The sequence below is a fragment of the Bombina bombina genome, chromosome 6, assembly GCF_027579735.1.
Source record: "Bombina bombina isolate aBomBom1 chromosome 6, aBomBom1.pri, whole genome shotgun sequence".
In the NCBI taxonomy this organism is placed as follows: Eukaryota; Metazoa; Chordata; class Amphibia; order Anura; family Bombinatoridae; genus Bombina; species Bombina bombina.
In genome coordinates, this window is record NC_069504.1 from 303,990,235 (window position 1) to 304,003,724 (window position 13,490).

The window sequence follows — 13,490 nt, forward strand, 5'->3', positions numbered from 1 at the left end:
ATGCGTGCTGCCTATGAGTTGTTACAGTGTACCCTTGTCACTGTATAGAGATAGCAATAGGAAAGTGGAAATCAAAACTAAAAGAAAGGAGCACAGCTATCCATAGTAATCCAGTAAGATGCTGGTCTAATTTTTCTCTCTGGAGTGACTGCTAGAAGTATACAGAATGATCAATAAAAGTTTCTTTTTAAACAAAATAGTTCCTGTGATTTTCAACAATTCCTTGTTTAAGGTAAGTATATTGCGCTTACTGGAGGGTACCTCAATCCTATGAGGTAAGTAGTCTGCTCTTGTAATTAAAGGTGATCCCTTGGCTTTTCAGGCAATGGTGTCTTTTGTAGATATTTTCTTTATAGGAATGGAAATCCTGGACTCTCTTTACTCTCCTTCTTTGTCCTTCTCCTAGTGATGCAAGAATGGAAATCCTGGACTCTCTCAGTTTTCTTTCTTTATCTTTCTCCTGATAGTGAGAATCTCAGTCCCCTCGTGCAGTCATATCAGTAGTAGGTAGGGAAGAAAAAAGAAATGCACATAGCATAATACTGTTTGTATAAAAAGCAAATTTATTATGTACAAATCAAATATGCTTACATTTTTCATCCTCAATCAGATATGAGGTAAGTTGCTTGCATATAAAAAAACTCTGCACCAATGTTGTATGCTGAGGTATATCCTTTGTTGTGAGTAAAATGTTACTGTAGACGGTATATTATCTTGACCCTGAGCTGTAAGCTCAGTCTAAGAAGTCTGTGGGTAATTTCGTTTTTTTTGTTGTATGTTTGGAGACACAATTAGCCCCAATCTATTTTTTCTGTAGACCTTAAATATTGTTATAACGTAGTTACAAGATTCTTAACAATAATAGGTAATAGTCTTTTGTTAAAGATATAAAATAGACAATTATGGCTATAACAGTGTATCCAATGTTTGCGTGTAAAGCGCTACCTTGCGCTATTGGGATTAGGTAAAAATAAAGTCCTGTTATAAAAGTAAAAGTGTGCTGAATAGAACAGGGCCTGTCAGCCCACTTACAAGTATCCTTACGTGTTTCGAAGTCTATCGTGACTTCTTCGTCAAAGGCGTTAGTGGTGTGACAGGATTCGGCGGGTTATTTTTAAAAGGTAAATAGTGGGTGTATTTTTGCTTTACCCTATTCCGTGTCGGCTGCTTGCGTATGACGTTTTACGTCTAGCATGCGTGTTGTGTCATTGTTTGTTTGGTGGTTGCTATGGAGCAACCACTTATTCAAGTTGAAATATGGTCAGCCTACCTATAGCAATATATCGTAGGATAATTAAAGAGAAAAAAGAATAAGAGAAAGATATTAATCATCTAAAATATGCGCATTACACTACTCCAATAAGATATAAGTGAAATTTGAATACATGTGCTGTCAACATTCAAATAAGGGTCTGTTTTTATAAATATTATATGTCCATGTTGATGTAAAAAGGACACAAATACATTAGAATTGCATATCCATTCCTTAAGAATTGTGGTCAGCATCACTTAAAGGGACATGAAATACAAACAATTAAGTTTCAGGATTCACAGAGAGGATACTATTTACATCAAATTTCCAATTTACATAGATTATCTCATTATATAAATCCTGGGATCATTTGTTAAAGGTGAATCAATTCACGAATAGTTTAGAAATGAACACATGGATGTGCAAAAAAAAGAAAAAAAATATATATATATATATATATATATACAACCAGCAATATACAGTATATAGAGAACTTCAGTCCTATGATAATCATAATCTTGCAACGATAAACCTTTATGAAAAGTATATCAAGAAAATGACTCAAATTCAATTTGAGATGTAAATATTAAATTTATTGACAATTGTATTATATTTATGAATCATGAAAGACCATTATTTTGTTTCATGTCCCTTTAAGGATTAACCACATAAACTATATATTTAAATCAATGACATGAATAAAGAGGACAAATAATATTGGAATGACATGTATTTTATTATTATGTCATAAAACATAAATAAATAATATAACGTTACAAAAAAACATATTGAACAATCTGCCCCATTGGAGCCATTTGACAAGGTAAAAGAGTACATCACAGTCCTTGGAGGGAGTTGACAAGGGCCAACACAGCCCCATTGGAGCCATTTGACAAGGTAAAAGAGTGCATCACAGTCCTTGGAGGGAGTTTACAAAGGCCAACACAGCCCCATTGGAGCCATTTGACAAGGTAAAAGAGTGCAGGTAAAAGAGTCCATCACAGTCCTTGGAGGGAGTTGACAAGGGCCAACACAGCCCCATTGGAGCCATTTGACAAGGTAAAAGAGTGCATCACAGTCCTTGGAGGGAGTTGACAAGGGCCAACACAGCCCCATTGGAGCCATTTGACATGGTAAATGAGTGCATCACAGTCCTTGGAGGGAGTTGACAAGGCCAAAACAGCCCCATTGGAGCAATTTGACAAGGTAAAAGAGTGCATCACAGTCCTTGGAGGCAGTTGACAAGGGCCAACACAGCCCCATTGGAGCCATTTGACAAGGTAAAAGAGTGCATCACAGTCCTTGGAGGAAGTTGACAAGGGCCAACACAGCCCCATTGGAGCCATTTGACAAGGTAAATGAGTGCATCACAGTCCTTGGAGGGAGTTGACAAGGGCCAACACAGCCCCATTGGAGCCATTTGACAAGGTGCCATAGTGCATCACAGTCCTTGGATGGAGTTGACAAAGGCCAACACTCCCATTGGAGCCATTTGACAAGGTAAAAAAGTGCATCACAGTCCTTGGAGGGAGTTGACAAGGGCCAACACAGCCCCATTGGAGCCATTTGACAAGGTAAAAGAGTGCATCACAGTCCTTGGAGGGAGTTGACAAGGGCCAACACAGCCCCATTGGAGCCATTTGACAAGGTAAAAGAGTGCATCACAGTTTTTGGAGGGAGTTGACAAAGGCCAACACAGCCCCATTGGAGCCATTTGACAAGGTAAAAGAGTGCATCACAGTCCTTGGAGGGAGTTGACAAGGGCCAACACAGCCCCATTGGAGCCATTTGACAAGGTAAAAGAGTGCATCAAAGTTTTTGGAGGGAGTTGACAAAGACCAACACAGCCCCATTGGAGCCATTTGACAAGGTAAAGAGTGCATCACAGTCCTTAGAGGGAGTTGACAAGGGCCAACACAGCCCCATTGGAGCCATTTGACAAGGTAAAAGAGTGCATCACAGTCTTTGGAGGGAGTTGACAAGGGCCAACACAGCCCCATTGGAACTATTTGACAAGGTAAAAGAGTGCATCACAGTCCTTGGAGGGAGTTGACAAAGGCCAAAAACAGCCCCATTGGAGCCATTTGACAAGGTAAAAGAGTGCATCACAGTCCTTGGAGGTAGTTGACAAAGGCCAACACAGCCCCATTGGAGCCATTTGACAAGGTAAAAGAGTGCATCACAGTCCTTGGAGGGAGTTGACAAGGGCCAACACAGCCCCATTGGAGCCATTTGACAAGGTAAAAGAGTGCATCACAGTCCTTGGAGGGAGTTGATAAAGGCCAACACAGCCCCATTGGAGCCATTTGACAAGGTAAAAGAGTGCATCAGAGTCCTTGGAGGAAGTTGACAAGAGCCAACACAGCCCCATTGGAGTCATTTGACAAGGTAAAAGAGTGCATCACAGTCCTTGAAGGGAGTTGACAAAGGCCAACACAGCCCCATTGGGGCCATTTGACAAGGTAAAAGAGTGCATCACAGTCCTTGGAGGGAGTTGACAAGGGCCAACACAGCCCCATTGGAGCCATTTAACAAAGTAAAAGAGTGCAACAGGCACAACAAAAAAACAAGAAAGGCCAAATGGCAACAACAACTTTAACAAAGGTAACATGTGGACGGAAGATTAGTATCTGCGCCCTCAGAGCATCTCCAGATCCTCCACTTATGGGTCATCAGCATCACCCTCATCGTCCTGTGCATGTCCAGCTCCAGATTCAAGCATTGACTCTATACGCATCATACGTCGTAGAGTCAAACGCTCAACCTGTAGCTGGGCATGCATGGTGTCATAAATCCTTCCCAGAAACAGACTGTTCCTCAGCACGGCCTGCTCTATACGTGCTAGAGCCTCTAGCGTCAGCCATGCTGAGTCACAACCTAAAATAAAGCAAATAAAAAATATTAATGATAATTACAGAACATAATAAAAAGAGAGCAAATATACATTGTAATAATAAAGACAAATCATTATTATAATAAAGATTTATAAAATTAAATATGTTCTTCAGACATAAACCATTAAAGGGACAGTTTACTCAAACATGTTCTCCCCTTTAATTGGTTCACAATGATCCACTTTACCAGTTTGACTGTATTAAATTGGTTAAAAGTATTTCCATTTTCCTTACAATGGTATTTGAAATAGTTTATTTTGCCTGTGGTATCCACACCTATCCTTAAACCTTTTGGCCTTGAGGCCAAGCTGTGTAAACACAGCAAGCAGAAGAAATTATACTCCTAGTGGGTTATAGAAGAGATAAGGTAAGAAAAAGTTATTTTTCTATTGTTCTATCCAAGTAGTGGTGATTGTTATATGGAGTGATATGAGATCAAATATGTTATAATGTGGATTTAGAATGATACTTATATCTGTGACTGGGAAGGACAATCCGACACCCAGGACAATGAAGGTGGGGACTGGGGGGAGGGATGGGATTGGGCTGGGGAGGGAAGGGGGGAGGGATGGGCTGCCGCTCTGGGTTAGCCCGTACAGCTGGGGAGTTAGGGACCTGGTGAGTTGGGGGATGGTCAGGTGGGGGAGCTGTACGGGCCAAAATATGGCTAGAGCGGTGAGGGGGGGCAAAGGGGCATTTTTTGGGAGGGACAGGACAGGAGGAATGAGAAGGTCCGGGAGGGGCTTCTACCTGGGGATGGGCTTCTACCTGGGGAGGGGCCTGGGGAGGGTCGGAAAGCTGATGCCCAGAAGAGGAAGGTCCATCTGAAACATATAATAAAAATATATTAACATCTCATATATCATGAAATCAGATCAAGGCATTTAAACATGATTATGTTTTATGTATACTTAGAAGTGGTTTTAAATTTATAAACAATGATGACATAAGGATATGGTCTGCATATAGGCACTCAGATGAATAACAATGACTGTCTGTACAATCGGAAGATGATTATTGTGGTTTGGCATGGAATATGCATGTGACATCATGATGTGATTAATGACATATCATACATAAATGAAAGAAAAAGAAAAACATATGTTCATGCTGCATGATATAGAAAGGGGGGTAGTAGTGTTTTCTAAAAATAATAGAATAATAATTTTTAAAGTGCCAAAGCTGTAGACTTTGATTTTCTTCCAGAGAATGTTTTAAAACAATAATACATGTTCGATACATTTTATATATATTTGACATACCATCAGACTCCAAGGGAGCCACTTCCTCCTCCGTCTCACATGTTACATCAATCTCTGTAAAACATAACATGTTGTGTACACATTAAAATAAGATATTATAACATATGTTACTGTTGCTCAAGGACACACATCAATGTTGCATTAAAGATATACTGAGCCAAAGTTATGAATTACATAATTTTGATGGAGCATACAAATGACATTAGATTTGTTATTCTCAATGAGTAATAATTACATTTTAGTGTCTGTATTTTTACAATTATCTCAAAAGCAGAGTACATGGAACATTTAAGAATTCTCATGTGTGTATCACTTGATGATTGTTGTCTAAATTTATAATAAAAAGAAACATATGCTATCCATGTTCTGAAGAACAAAGGTGTAGACTAAGAAGCTTTAAGATCTTAATCTTTCCAGATTAAAAATAAATAGATATATAATCAGAGGAGTAAATTATCTGTTTTATTCAAATGTAATGCTTCATCAGAATCATGATCATAATATTTATTACAAATACACCTTCAATGACATGCATGAGTCAATGGACTTACCCAAAGCCTGCAAAGGCAGCTCATCATTGGTGCTGGATCACTCTGGGCTCCCCACAACAACTACATCTATTAATGATATAGATATATATTAGTGAACACAGTTTGGACATCACTAAATCCCATCAGTATCGAATTTTCAAAATAATATACTTAGAAATGTGAAGAATAGACCACTAATATGAACAATAAATGCATGAGTTAATCAAGGTGATTATAAAGAAAATGATGTATTTAATATATGTTTAATTTCTTACTAAATTAGACAGACTATTCATCTCATATGATTCTATTGCATATCTAAATATACCTATTGATCGTTGTTTTTGACATAATACACACAAACAACACTTTGAATAACAACTGGTGAAAAATCAAACCAAAGCCATGTGGCACATAGATCCATATGTGCAAAGTACATTAATCTTTTTTAGGACACAACACATATTGATCACAATGCAAAACAGAAGTTATTAGTAAAATATGTCATCATGGTGCTGTTAGAGTATGCTTATATCTATAAAGTAAGTCCAAGAGTGAATATGTGATTTAGATATCAATATTGTTTCATCAAAACAATGTAAGGATGATTGAATATATTGATTCTTAAAGGGACACTGACCACAAATATTTAATTCATTGATTCAAATAGAACATTACATGTTAATGATTTTTTATATTTACTCCTATTATAGATTTGTCTGCGTTCTCTTGCTTTATTTTTTAAAAAAAAATGCAACTAAGCAATATTTTGGTTCTGAAAATATTGGTCATTGAATGTATCCATCAATAAGCAAGAACAAGCCAGGAAGTTCCCAAAAATGGACCTGCATCTAAACTTACATTCTTGCTTTTCAAATAAAGATACCAAGAGCATACTGAAAATATGATTATAGGAGTAAATGATAAAGTTTATTAATATTGCATGATCTATCTGAATGACAACAGAATATTAAAATATCTTGATTTGACAATGTTGCTGTTAATGAATTTTCGAGTCCATATGTTGATGTAATGAATAGGATGGAGCATGCAATTACAAACAATTATGTAATTTAAGGAAATCATCAAGCTTCTTTAATTATCCTTCTCTCTTAAAGGGACATGAAGTTAAAAATGTGTAATTGTATTATTTTTTCATTTTCAAATCCAGCCTGTGATTTAAAAAAAGCTTTCAAATAGACTTATTTTTGGCTATTTTTCTTCAATGTGTTATAATCTTTTTTTAAAGGAGCAACTATGTACTACTGTTCTCTGAACACATGAGTTGAACCAATGAAAATAGGCAATTTTCGGCATCAAACAATCAGCCGGTTACTCCCAGTAATGCATTGCTGATCCTGAGCCAACCTAGATATGATTTTCTAATATGGATAACAATAGACTGAAGCAATTTAGATAATCAAATACAATTTGAAATTATTTTGAAATCACATGTGTCTAAATCCTAAAAGTGAAATGTTTGTTTTCATGTCCCTTTAATGATAAGAATAAACAAAAAAACGTATGAATTTTTAGAATCGGCACTGTTTCAAAAATGTGTTAGTGTTGTCTAAATGTATCTAAAAAATTGCAAGAACTACACAGGGGCAGAATATAAAATGGGCAGGAACCTAAGCTTACATTAAAATGAAGATATCCAGAATAGAAGGGATATCTTCAAATATTCATAATTTTAGATTCGTATTACAATGTAATCCCAACTTTGATTTGTGACTGTTATTTTAAAATAACCAGAAAAGATAATTAGAGTATCCATATAAATATCGATCAATGTGAATGTATTATGTAATGTTATGTCCAGGTTTGTAAGACAAAGGTAAATTAATATGAGACATACCATGCTGTGACGAACCCTGGCTTGAGGTTCCAGCACCAACATCAGGATCTGTAAAATATTCAATGAGGATTGGATATCATTAATACAAATCAGGTCATGGACACAAACAATCTGATTTTTCAATTCTAATTGACAAAGTACAAATCTATTTGTATTCACATGAGTTCATTGTTTCCTCAATTAATGTCTAAATAAAGAGATCCTGTATTCTTATTTTCAATCTTTTATGTTTTTGACTGTAGCTTTAATTCATTTTGTGTCTTCTTGCATTCTCAACAATTGATAGAGATAGTTCATTGTTTATTTTGATCTTGCTAGTATAGCTTTTATAATGTAGAAGATTGTAAATAAGGATACTGTATTCTTCCCATACATACTAATTAACGTATACATTTGACCAACATGTCTAAAGCGATGCCAGTTACAGCAAACACATGTTCACGTGTGTGCGCAATTCTATCTTTTGTTATCATTGCGCAATGATTCCAAGCGGAATTGTGCATCCGTGATTTGACCAACATGTCTAAAGCGATGCCAGTTACAGCAAACACATGTTCACGTGTGTGCGCAATTCTATCTTTCGTGATCATTGCGCAATGATTCCAAGCAGAATTGCGCATCCGTGATTTGACCAACATGTCTAAAGTGATGTCAGTTACAGCAAACACATGTTCACGTGTGTGCGCAATTCTATCTTGCGTGATCATTGCACAATGATTCCAAGCGGAATTGCGCATCCGTGATTCAGAATTGTTTTGTATATAGTAGTGTGATGAGTATAATTTATAAAGACTTCAAATATATTAGCAATTGGGTGTTTTACGAGATTCAAATCGTATATTTGTTAATATTGAACAATAACAAATAATATTTCTAACTGGGTTATGATTCGATAGTCAATGTATGAAATGGCGGATGCTAGGGATTTCACAGATGCGCAATTCCCTTTTCGCTCTGTGTCGCATATTCTGTAGAGCTCAAGAAACATCACTCGTATTTCATGTGTGACGAATCTAAAATCAGATATCTGAACATCATATGTAGCGTATGTTGTGAGATCTATATAGGTTGAATATATAACTATATACACATTTCTTAAAAAGTCTACTTAAATATTAATATATTATATGAAGTTGGATATTTACCTGGTTCAGATTCTCTGTCCTCTTCTCCCAGGCCACCAGAGAGAGAAGCAGCTGCACTGGCCCCCGGGTCAGGACTTTCATATCCAGCAGCTGGGAGGGAAGAAGAAGAGGCCGAGGAGCGAGAGGATCTAAATCTGCTGGGGATCCGGAGATTGAGGAGCTTGCATAAAGTCACCTCATAAGGGAGTAGGTAGAGTTTCCTTTGGGGCTTAGTTTTTTCCCATCCCTCTTATGGGCTTTTACCCACTCCCTTATGAGTTCGACTTTTTTTTGCAGATGCAACCTCATATCTCCAAACCTCCGCATGATTTGATCCTGGCTCCTCTGAACGCCCAACACCAAATTTACATCATTGGTGATAGACGCCCAGAGGGCCTTCTTAATGCTCTGCTTTGTCGACCTCTTCTTGTTCCCAAACAGCTGCATATAGAAGTCCTGGACGGCGTTGACCAGTGCTGCAATCTCCGGCTTGGTGAACCTGGGAGGCGTCATGCCTGCTAGCAAGCATTAGATAACTGACAAAAATGGCAACGTGTAATGGACTTTTATATGGTGAAGTAAACATGAGATGCACCATGGGACATGGTATCTGTACATCTGATTGGATAAAATATTGAAATTTTGTTATCATGTCTGAGAGACCATACTGACTCAAGTTATGTTTGTGTGATGAACTCTGATTGGTTGTTCCTTAATGTTTCATATCTTAGTAACTTCCCTACACATACCTCCTGAGGGTGCTGTTACTACATTTTTCATGTAGACTTATTTGTAACTCATGGGACTGTTATGCCGATATGTGTGACACAGATGTAATATCTGTTTAATCTGTTTAAAAATGTTAAACTACATGTTTGTTCATTATTAGTAAATACACCTCGAGCTTGTATTTGTCTGAACTGCTCACATCTGTTATTGGGGCAATGGCGTCTTTTTTTTTAAAGGGACATTACAACAAAATATTTTCTTAAAATGATCCGGAGAGAGAATACATTTTTATACTTTAAAATGTAACTATCAATTTAGATTAATCTTTAGATATCCTTAACAGAAGAAATTGCAATGCACATGGTTGAGCCAATCACACAAGGCATCTCTGTGCATCCAACAATCTTCAGCTACTGAGCATATCTAGATATGTTTGTTAAGGAAATAATCCAAAAATAATGATTTAAAATCAATGATAGAATTAAATCTTAATGTTTAAAATTAAATGTTATTTATGATTCCAGAAGCAAACACTTTTTAATTACCGTCCCTTTCATGAGCTAATATGCAATCTTGAACTTGATCTAAATACATCTGTCTAAACATTGTAAATATGCATTGTTGGCCAGCCACAATTAAGTAGATATTTCCCAGTAATGCTTTGCTGATCATAAACCTATGCACCTCCCTTTCTAAAAATTAGTAGAACATGAGAATCAAGCATATTTGGATTACCTTCTGTATTGTTTGCCCCACTGTGAATGAAATATCGTCTAATGGCTGTATTTATACAGCTTTACCTTAAAGTGACAATAAGCTATATGTTCTTTACTGATTTAAATGGATAATACAATCTTAAAACAATGTCATATTTAGTTTTATTCTCTCAATATCTTTTTTTGCTTGATATTCTTGACTGAAAACCATATCTAGATAGGCTCTTTTGCTGCTGATTGTTGGTTGCACAAAGATGCCTTATGTGATTGTCTAACCCATGTGCATTGCTATTTCTTTAACAAAGTATATCTAAAGACTGAATATAATTAGATAATAATAGAACATTTAAATGGTGTTTAAATAACATTTGTATTGTCTATGATTCACTAAATGAAATATTTTTGGAATGTCCCTTTAAGGACCAAACCATTAGGAATATGTGGAGTTAACATTGTATAAAGAAACTAAAGGGGACTGAAAACACATCTAGATATGTGATATCTATCCAAGAGGTAAGGAGAATAATTGCTAGAAATTATATTTTTATCTATCTATAGTTAAATGACCCTTCAAATGACTCCACTAGAACTGAAAAGTAATCAGTATGGCATACAATAACTAGCTTGGTCTAAATATGAAATTAACTTACTTTTAATTTACAGATAAATTCAAACATATTACCTTAAACATAATTAAAGATGAAGAACCTATATTTATTTTAATAATGTTTTTGGATACCTAAGGAAAATCCAAGATATTATTATGTAAATCTAACATTCAACTACACTGTCACTTTAATGTAAGTTAAACACTTTCCTTTCTTAAAAGTGAAATGAACAAAGTTGTTCAGTGTAATTTAGACTACATATCCTCGTCATAAACATTTTATGATTTTAACATCTATAAATCACACAATAAAAGCATAGATGTATTTAAGTCCATATTAAATAGTTGGAAGATACTTGACTTTAACATTATCTGAATAAGCTGTGTTGATATTTTAAATTCAATAAATTAACCAAAATTATTCTATTTTATATCAGGCATGTGCTTGTCAAATAGATGACTACGAGTCATGGGAGTAATATTTTGTTTACTTGTTAGATTAGATGGATATATTTCTTCTTATCTTACTGTGATAGAGATATGTCTCTAAGAATATGTATTTTAATACAAAAAATAGAAGATATAGTATAAAAATAAATTTATTGACAAGAAAATAAATAAAATTTCTTAAAAAAAATAAATTAATTCATCACAGATGAAACTCTGAAAAAGAAAGAAAAATATTATAAACATTAGTTATTTCATGAACACATGTCTTAAAATATTCATTAAATCGACTAATTGTTAAATCATCTTGTGTCTATGCTCTAACATGTATTTTTTTGGTCTTGATATTAAAAAAAGGTTCATACATGAAATCTATATCTATCCATAATTAGAAATACCATTATATTGTCTAATCAATTTTAGAATTAAACATTAGCATTTTAAATTAGACAAAATAATACATATCACATAATAAAAATCTATTTTTATTGTATGCTGAACATAATTGAATGTAATATTTCATGTCCCTTCAAATAATATACCTCTATATCAACTATAAAATGTATTCCTTTGTCTGATTGGTTAGAATGTGAGTCCTCTCTAGCACAAAGTAGGGGTAATGTATGTAAAATAAACATATTCTAATATAGGACATGTATCTATCCCTAATTCTTTTAACATTCTTCCTCCTGTGATTATTAACTAGCATGCATTGTGCAAACTAACCTGGATGTATGGTCTTTGAAAGGCAATTATCTTCAAAATAACAGTTTATCTTCATTAGGTGTCTTATTCATCATTTTCAAAATAGAGGATTGTGAAATACCATCTAAAAGAAAAATAATCTAAGTGTCTCCAATAGGATGCATCCACAGCCTTAGTCCATAAAATTGTTGCCACTTACCATGTGAACGTGTCTTTGTATGGTTTTCAAGGTCAGCACATTTGAAAGACAATGCCAGACATGATCACATTGGTATTCATCACTTTCAATCTGGGATTCTTCACTTTCAGTCTGGGATACTTCACTTTCAGTCTTGAATTCTTCACTTTCAGTCTTGAATTCTTCACGTTCAGGCTTTATATGAAGTCATCTCCCTAATGGCCGACAAAGTGAAAATAAAAAAATTAATAGAAGTGTGTGAATTAGTTCTGCACCCCCCCATTTCTGAAACTATTTCTATCACTAGCTTACTAAGCGTGTGTAGCATCTTGTGTTATGTTCTATCAATCAAATGTGAAGATGAGTCATACATTGTGCAGACCTAACCTCTGATGTGTGACTTTGAATATGACTTTGAAGCATATAGTCTTGCTAGAGGATACCTTTCTGAGTATCAAAATTTCTAGTAATGTGTAAACTAAATACTACTTTGTAAAATGTATGCCATATGATGGGTGATTGTGCAAAATTCCCGCCAGCCGCAGTCCATACATTATTTATACTTACCAGCTGATGTCTTTAAAAACCAGGTGGCGAAGTCGTTACAGGACCCAATGCCAGGAGCATCACCTATAATAATACAAATAAATTTTATAATCATTTGATGAACAATCCTAACATGTTTGCACAATTCTCTACTTCTCATTTCCCTAGAATTCACACATATTCGCAATACTCCTATCTAACTTCTAGTATTTGCCGTCTGAAGTGGCGGTTGATGATGTTTGCTCTGACATTGAGCCCCTCGTCCCGGAATGGCCCCTCTAGAATAGGATCGTCCTCCTCATCTTGGAGGAGATGTTGGGGCTCCTGGACGGCCTGCAGCATCCCAGTCCGCTGTGCAATGTTATGCAGGACGCTGCAGGCTATAACGATCTTCGCCACCTTACTAGGGCTGTATTGGAGGGCTCCTCCAGACCTGTCCAGGCATCTTAGTCTGATTTTGAGGAGCCCAAACATCCTCTCCAATACAGCCCTAGTCCGCTTGTGCGCCCTATTATAGCGCTCCTGGGCCTCGTCAGTGAGGTTACGTATAGGCATAATGAGCCAAGGCCGGCTCATGTAACCAGAATCACCTATAAATAATGAACATAACAAAATGACAAATCTTAAAAATGTATTTCAAAT